Source organism: Galleria mellonella, unplaced genomic scaffold, assembly GCF_026898425.1.
Source record: "Galleria mellonella isolate WM207_F2 unplaced genomic scaffold, CSIRO_AGI_GalMel_v1 utg32, whole genome shotgun sequence".
Lineage (NCBI taxonomy): Eukaryota > Metazoa > Arthropoda > Insecta > Lepidoptera > Pyralidae > Galleria > Galleria mellonella.
The window spans coordinates 7,471,263-7,479,904 of record NW_026442075.1 but is presented as its reverse complement, the minus strand read 5'-3'; the positions used below and the strand labels follow the sequence as shown (position 1 = coordinate 7,479,904).

General features: G+C 28.8%; 1 protein-coding gene across 1 annotated transcript in view; it reads left to right on the top strand.

Annotated features, from left to right (window-relative positions):
- The first annotated feature begins 4,602 nt into the window (after positions 1 to 4,602).
- Positions 4,603 to 8,642, top strand: part of LOC113510803 (A disintegrin and metalloproteinase with thrombospondin motifs 12) — a 98,615-nt gene continuing 94,575 nt past the window's right edge. Inside the window, exon 1 of the mRNA XM_052896293.1 lies at positions 4,603 to 4,971. The gene's annotated coding sequence lies outside the window, so the exon portion shown is untranslated. The remainder of the gene's footprint in view (positions 4,972 to 8,642) is intronic.

Here is an 8,642-nt window from a genome sequence, read left to right as displayed (position 1 = left end):
GAGTTTTGTCAGTAGTTGTAGTAGTTGCTTTGCAAGCCAGTTGGCAACCGCAGTCAGACTTTTAGAGATGATTTAAAAGGGACGCTGCTGCCCATCCCTCGCCTTTCCTTAGTCGCCTCTTACGACACCCATGAGAAAAGAGGGGGTGGCCCTATGCCGGGTCATACATTTTGAAGTTGAAATTAACCAGAAACATATTTTGTACTTTTAAATTTCAATTTAGAATACTTGAATAATTTCGAGATCATCTGGGACTATTATAAATCAATAAAAATTTTGTAGACGGGTCCGATTATAAGCTTACTAATTACATTATTTTTATAATTACAATCATATTATTATATACCACTAGCTTTTACCCGCGATTTCGTTCGCGTGACCGGGATATGTTAATTGATTGAGTAGCTTATATCCCATTCCATCCCATATAACACGTATAATATCTAATTTCATAGTGATGAATTAAGCCATTAAAGTATAAGGTAGTAAACAAACAAACTCACTTTCATATATTGGTAAGGATATATCATTGCTTTACACTTCGACATATTTGATGAGAAAAAATTATAGCATAAATTAAGATATGGGCATTTATACGTGTATGTATTTACGAAATTTTAACGATAACTAATTATTTTGGCGTATATTTGAAGGACCAGGCTGACATGATATATCATCAGTCTGAGGCCCTGATCCCAAGTGGTGTCAGTAAATCAGTCGCAATGGAGATTGGTGACATCAGCGGCTGTGAATGACCTTCTGGCTAATAGCCCTATAAATTCATGTCTACCACACATAGAGATGTTTTCAAGTGTTATAATTAGTTTATGGGAATCATTTGTAGCGAAGGTACTTACACTTGTTAGAACAATTATTATATTAGTTATATCACACCCTATATTGGTAGGCTTAGAAGTACCTTGTAAGTATTATATATTATACGGATGAATCACATCAAATAAGGTGGAGGTAGTTTAGAGATATAATGTAATATAACGGATTTTAACCGACTTAAAAAAGAAGAGATTCACTAGACAAATATTTGTTACCCTTTCACACAAAAATATTTGAAATTTGGTACATGGATAGTATATATAACCTTAAATGTAAGATAGGTATTTTATATACCTAATGATTCTGTGGTTGTATAAAATGGGCTAAACCGTGGGATACAGTTAGTTTATAATAAATTTATAAATATTTTATTTTTCTTAAATATAGAAAAACGTTATTCTATCAGACTCAATACAATGATTTTAAAAATCCACTTTATTACGAGAAAAGCCATTAACTTATCCAGTCATTTAATCGCTAGCTTATTTAAAAAAAAAGAAATGTATAAATTAACTTTTACGCAATCATATATATTACTATACTATTAGGTTTTTACGATTTTATATTATATATTATTTATATAGATACATATTTTTAAAGATCGCGAACAACTATAAAGTGAATAAATCGATTCTTCATATAAATATGTACTTATCTGAAGTGTACTGTATTATTATTACGTAGAGTAGACCGCAGATGTGTTCGATAATGCAATGAAATGCATTATTAAAGCAATAATAATATCTTATCATTTTGTGAGCACAACTGTTTTCATGTTCCTTAATAAATAACATGTAATTTATACAATATAAAATATTTCGCTGGTATAGTTAATTCTACATATACGTATTGAGTATTAATCTATTGTATTGACTACAAACTTATAGTTCCAGTAGTCTATTTGCAGTTTACGGTAATCTATAGTTGCCCGTACCATATAAGCTAAGTATGGCTCAAGTGCAAACACGCATAATGTGTTATAACCTTTTGAAAAAATACTATTTTACCGCCAACCTTTTAAGAACAGAATGTTACCTTAACATTCCAAAACATTAATGTACCAGAATATTCTCACGGCGATATTTCTTAGTGCCTATCATACAGACTTAGACTCTAATATTGTTAACCTCTATAAAAATGATAGATTTTGTTTCGTCTCTGATATAATTATCAAAACGAACATCACGATATGTCGATGTCAGAGATGCTAATGCAAATAGTGGTAGATAATATTAAGGAAAATGTATTCAAACTTAAATAAATATTTTTTTATTTGAGTTTGTGACTTTTCTGCGATAAATAATCTCCAAGAGAAACAGCTGAGGTTTTGTTCACCATATTTTTCTTACTGTTTAATAACTTATAAATTGTTATTTTAGATAAGTCTCTTGGTTTCATATTTGTTGAATATGTGAATGTTAATATGTGTGCATAAAGAGCTGCGCAATGCTATTCATCTAATCTGCAAACAAACAAAACATTATTATCAGTAATCTGTAATTCGTAAATTTATAAATGTATATATTTTTGTATTCTTAATTTTCGTGAATACTCAGGTTACAGAATGACTTTCCTGACGTGGTTTTCACTTAAGACAACAGCATAGAGTTCTTCAAAAACGAGCGAAATAATGCTTCTTAAGGGTCAATAACGCACATGTGAGATTTCTGGTGTTGCAGGCGTCCATAGACTACGGTAACCGATAACTATCAGACGGGCTGTATGTTTGCTTACCACCATAATAGTATATACCAATTCTTATTATGGTATCAGACTTGACATTAACATATAGATATAATTGTAGAAGGACCGAAAGGAGTCAATTTGCATTTTGTTCATCATTAAGATTAAATAATTTCTGAATAAATATAACAAAAGTATTGATTCGCTTTAGTATTTATTCTTATAACTGTTACATGCAAGATCTTTTTATTTTATTATAGATACGCACAACACATGTCTACGTCGTTTAGGTATAATAAAGAGAAGCTACTTTTTTGTTTTATATTTATTAAGTGGTGTGGTGATAATAGGTCACATTGTTTCTTGATAATTCAAAGGGTCATCATTTTGTCGGTACTGATCTAAATACTCTTTCTGATCAAAAGAATATTAAAGTTGATAATACATATGTGTGTTCACTTAGACATTTTCTTTTTAAGCTACTTTTATTCTATAAGAGAATATATATACATTCTTTATACAGATTCTTTATATTTACAATGAAGAGGCACTCTCTTACTTTTGTCTTCACTCTATATTTTTTATTTTTGCGAAATGATATATACTTATCACTACTACCTCACTTTCAATAATAATAAATTGATATATACTCCAATGGATATTGGTATAGGTATATCAATTTATATTTAGGACATATACACTCTATGGATTGTAAACATCTAAAAACCAATTGATCTATTTTATATTTATTTTATTAGAAAATAGAAATAGTGTTACAAGTTATCAAGTATTTTTAATAAAAAAAAAAAAAAAATAGCAATCTCTTTATTATTTCATTTTGAATTTATTCTCTATAAATTCGTTAAATTCTATTCTTATTTTTTTTATTTACATTCATCGCAAATCATATTTTTCATTAATGTAAAGTGTAGACGAGTTTGTATGCTTCTTTGCCACTATAGTTATACATAAAAAAGCTACTTTATAGCATAATTTGAAATACCTTTTTTTGTGAAAGTGTACAAACATATTTTTTATAATATCAATAAGTATATAAAGTACTATCAAGTTTCGACAATTACGACTATTAAATATTCTTAATATTTTGATTTTGGAAAAAAATAAATTAAAATAATTTCTTTAAAACACAATATTAAAAATGGAGAGATACAAATTACATTTTGATTGACAATGATTAAATCTCCGAATCTGAGTTTGATCAGATTCTAGTATAGGTGTATTTATGGAGTCTGGTTGAGGTATTTGTCTGGTATCTATCCTAGGTAGCGAGCAGCAACTTTCAACTATGCGCACACACTCTTAACTCATGTCATGTCTGAGAGTACATGTGCCTTTTCTAGAGACAAGCAAGGGTATGGGGAAGGGGCTCCTCTATAAAAAATAACCTTAAATATGCCAACAAACTCTATAATAACTGTCAATTTTCAAAAATAATAAATGCTATAAAATTCTTATGAAATTATCACTGATATTTTAGACTTGAAAATTTAAGATTTTAGAAAAAAAACATGTTTTATGATAGTCGGTTTAGTTAGCTGAAAACAGTTCAGAAATATTGAAAATTGTTTAATTAATTTTTTTTTTCAATTGACAGATGTGATTGACCGGCCTAATTCGTGATTTTAAAAAGATCAACGACTACTAATTGTATTATTATTATTATATTTCTCATATTTATCAAAAAATTTTAAATACTGTATTATAGTGCTGGGCTGTATAAAAAAAATCTCTTTACACTATTGCATATCCTGTAGTTTTATAGTTTCGACACTTACACTACCGCAACATCGCGATATTAAAACTTACTGCGATATTGCATCCAGTTCTCTATAGTTAAAATAGTTGCTTTCATATTTATATTTTTTTTTTTTTATGAAATATGAAAATATAATAATATCAGTAAGTATTTTGCACTTAGACCATAGTATTAACAGATCAGTACATTTTCACTGTCGGGTTACATGAAACGAATTAAAATATTATTTTGTGAAGTAGCTATTTTAACCCTCCTATTCAGTACCGAACGCAAAGTTCATAAGTGAAGCCAGTGCAGTAGTTCGTAAGACGCGCATGGTGACGCGCGCGTTCCGTCCTGCGTTCCATAGATCTGTGGCTATATGTTGCGTCGCCGAATCCGAAACTGACGAATTTTTTTGACATAAAAAATACACAAAAAATATTTTCTTAACTAAAGACACTTTAAAAATATAATAATAATTAATAAACAGTAAATTCAAATATAATAAAACACGTGTTTATATATAGTTGCCGCGAACCGAAGACAGTGTCGGCTGATCCAAGTTTTTAACTACTTGTGAATAAATAATTAGCGACCGGCCGGCTTCACGAGAAATTTCACTTTTTACCAGCAAATCTATCTCGCACTTCTAAACTGCTTCATCTGCATGAAGGAAAAATGGAATTATAAGCAAAGTGAGTATCTATTGTTAAACCTACACATTGATATAAATTAGAATTATGTTCCTACTACAGCGTCCTAACTCGACTTAAACAGTTAATGTTTTTAGTACAAATCTGAGATAAAATTTTTTGTATGTATTAAAGTGCCAACTAAATCTCCAGTAACGAAAACCACTAATAATAACAAGCCAAATTAATCCGGTAGGCTCGTCTCTTGCCACCTTGAATTTTAATATACTCGGCGAAATGTGAGCATGCCGAGTGTTGTGTTCACTACAATGGAAACTGTTAACACCAAAAACGTCTACACCATTAAAAATTTCAGTCTCGAGAATATTTTTTCTTGTTACTTATTACATTTGCTTTTATACTTTTCATAATAAGAATATCATTGATTACGAAGTCATGCTTATCTGGATAGTGGATGTAAATGTAATGTAAACTGGACTCTCTTTTCCACGCTTAGCCTCTAATTTGAGACACTGTGCGTACTAGATAGTGGATATAATGAACCAATATATTTTTATAACTAACATTATAACCATAAATAAATTTAAGCATTACTTAGATATTAATTTATATTATATATAAATATATATGTATATAATTTTAAAATGTGCGTGTCTGTTTATTGAGATACCTATATACAGTTTTTAAAATCGTTTAAAAAGAGGTTGTAGGAATGTAGGTAGATTAATTGGATCATTATTAGCTTTAACTCTCTATTTGAGTACATTATTTTACTATTGTCATTGAATTGAGTAATTTAATTAAACTTCACCTGAGCAAATGCGTTTAACCTGTTTTGATAGGTACCAGAAGTACAGATATCTATTGAAATTTATTGCAATAGTAAGTAAGTAGGTTCGAATACACATGGAGAGTGATTGTGTTTTTTGTGTCATGAATATGGTTAAATCCATCGTACGCTTTGCGTGTGTAATTGAGGAACGGTGTGGAAAAGGTGTAATTGAAGCTTCTTTGCAAACTTTGTAGTAACACGATTTATTATAGTATTATTAGAATAAACAATTTTACTCATTTTTGTCTTTGTTTAATTCATTTTAAATTTTATATATCCACAAAACAGTAAAAAATGAATAAAACATAAAACAGTTATAGATCTGTTGTAAGCATTTCCACTACTTTTATTTTTTTTTTTCAAGATTTGTCTCTTTATGAATGATTGAATATATATTGAAATTATCTTAGAAATATGATAATTAAATTCAAAGTGCATACATACTAAAAATGATATTCTTATAATTTTTAATATAAAAGAGATGTTAAAAGCCTATTTTTAAATTTCTTTCAAAAAGATTGATTTGAAAGTTGTAATCACTCGTCTTTCGTTTTGTCGACAATCGCCACAGGCATAATGGAGGGAACTTTTGATCTGAATAAATGTAGTCTAGTTTTAATTTACGATCAGAATAATGAAAGAAATTATGTTTCCTAATTAGCTTGTTTTGATTTCAATTCTTTTATGTTTGGTTTAACACAATATAGGAGAATTTGAGTCTAAATCGTAAACCAAGTACTAATTGACGTATGATAACAATTATTTATCTACAATCACTAACTTCGATCTCGTGTATTAGCCATACCAAGTATTCCTTAATAGCCAAATTCCATATTGTTTGTCATCCAATGCAAAAATACTTTCATATTTGTAATATAAAACTCTCATGATCTGAGAACGATGCGTACGAAGTCGCGGGCAAAAGCTAGTACTTTGTATTCTGAGGTACTTCTACATATTAAATATAGATAGATAGATATATCTTTTGTGAAATTAATGTGAAATAATTATTTAAATAAATTAAATATAGTGTAAATTGGCAATTATGGAATAAATCTATATAGATGTTCATAAATTATTTTCATACCAAAGTACTATTGCTTACATGTATAAAAAACGAATGAATAAAATATTCGGGAAATATATGCATAACCATAGGTTATATTTAAAAACTTTTATTTTGACACAATTGTATGTATAGAACTAATACGAGAGTAAAACCTCCTGGTAAGAAAAACATATTAAAATTTGTTTAAGAATATTCGTAATCAGAAAAATACAAACCTAATCGAGACCTCTCTTCTTTTAAAATTGGTAGAAAATAATAATTACAACTATAGTGGCGCCACCATTGAACTCTGCCATTTGATACGAGCAGTCGATGACTCGTTACTCAATGAAATAGACCTATAACGATACGTTTTATGTGTCATTAGAATGTTATAATTGAGTATTGTTATCAAAAATATAACAATAATCTATTAACAATATTTACACCGAATTTTAACAATGTCTGCTTTATTTGCCAATTTTACTACTAAAATATTCTTAATTCTGTTAATGAAGAATGTCTTGTAGGATATTTTTTTAAATGAGATACATCCTTTAAAATATGATGATGATTTTTAAAGATAATATTTATAAATTAAAGTTTTATAAATTGCAAGAACTTAACAATTGTGAATCACACAGTTTAAGAAATCGCTTTGGAATATACAAAAGAAGCCCTTTCATTTAATATCCTTCTTGAACTAGTACAGCAGTTACATATTAAGTAATCTATGTTAAGTCTCACTCTTGCATTTTAACTCCTATTTTTTATTTAAGACTGCATATTTTATTATTCATTTCGAAAGCATTTGTAGCATCTGAAATTTGTCGTCATAAATTGCATAGATAGATCGACCGACGAAATTAGAGACTGAAAAATCAATCCTTATACAAAAATCAATACTTATAAGAAAATAAATGTGAAAGTGAGTTTGATTATTTGTTACATCATTCACTACTAAATTTAGTATTAAATTAATATATGGGATGGAAAAGGAGATAGGCTATCATATACGAGTGTATACTCGTATGTATATTTTTACATTGGATATGGTTTATACCTTACACTCCTATGTTGATCCTGTGCTTTTATCACTATTGATTTGATTTTTTTTTATGAAAGAAAGTCTGTAATTCTTTTATTAGTCTTTAGTTGTTAAAATTAAAAGTTGTAAATATATAAAAACCAGTAACCCTATTGATAGATTTTTCAAATACATTTTTTCATATTATTAAGGAAAACTGGTGGGTGAATGACCGTATTTCAAATGTGTTAATTTTCGCTATTGTCACTGGTTAGCAGAAACCATTCTTCACTATTAGCTACGAAAGGCCTCGCGAACCGACTTGTGAATTGCTTCAGTCATTTACATGCACTCTGTGATTTTTGCACGACCATTATTCAGAAAAAAATATTTTTAGGAAAAACGGCATTTGTCGTCAAGCCCATTTTTCGTGGCTAGATTTGTCGACTTGTATCGATTTCTTTAGTTACATTTGCTTTTAATTAGAGCGTATAAGAGCGCGTTCAGGAGAGGACAGTTAGATGTATAGTATGGTAAAGTCACGATAATTCAGGTAAATGCAAATCTTTATACGAGATTTTGCCTATATCGTAAGTGTATATGGTTTTTTTAATACGTCTGGTTAATAAATACCAGAACAGTTTATTGTTAAAAATGTATGGTATTTAACGTTGAAGTGAATTGCGTAAAGAAATCTGGACACTGTAATTATATAATTTAGTTTTTGCAAGCTAAATCTGCGTATCAACAACTAACTGGTCGAAGTAAAGCGATAAAATTGGAATTACGTCAATGAAATATATTAC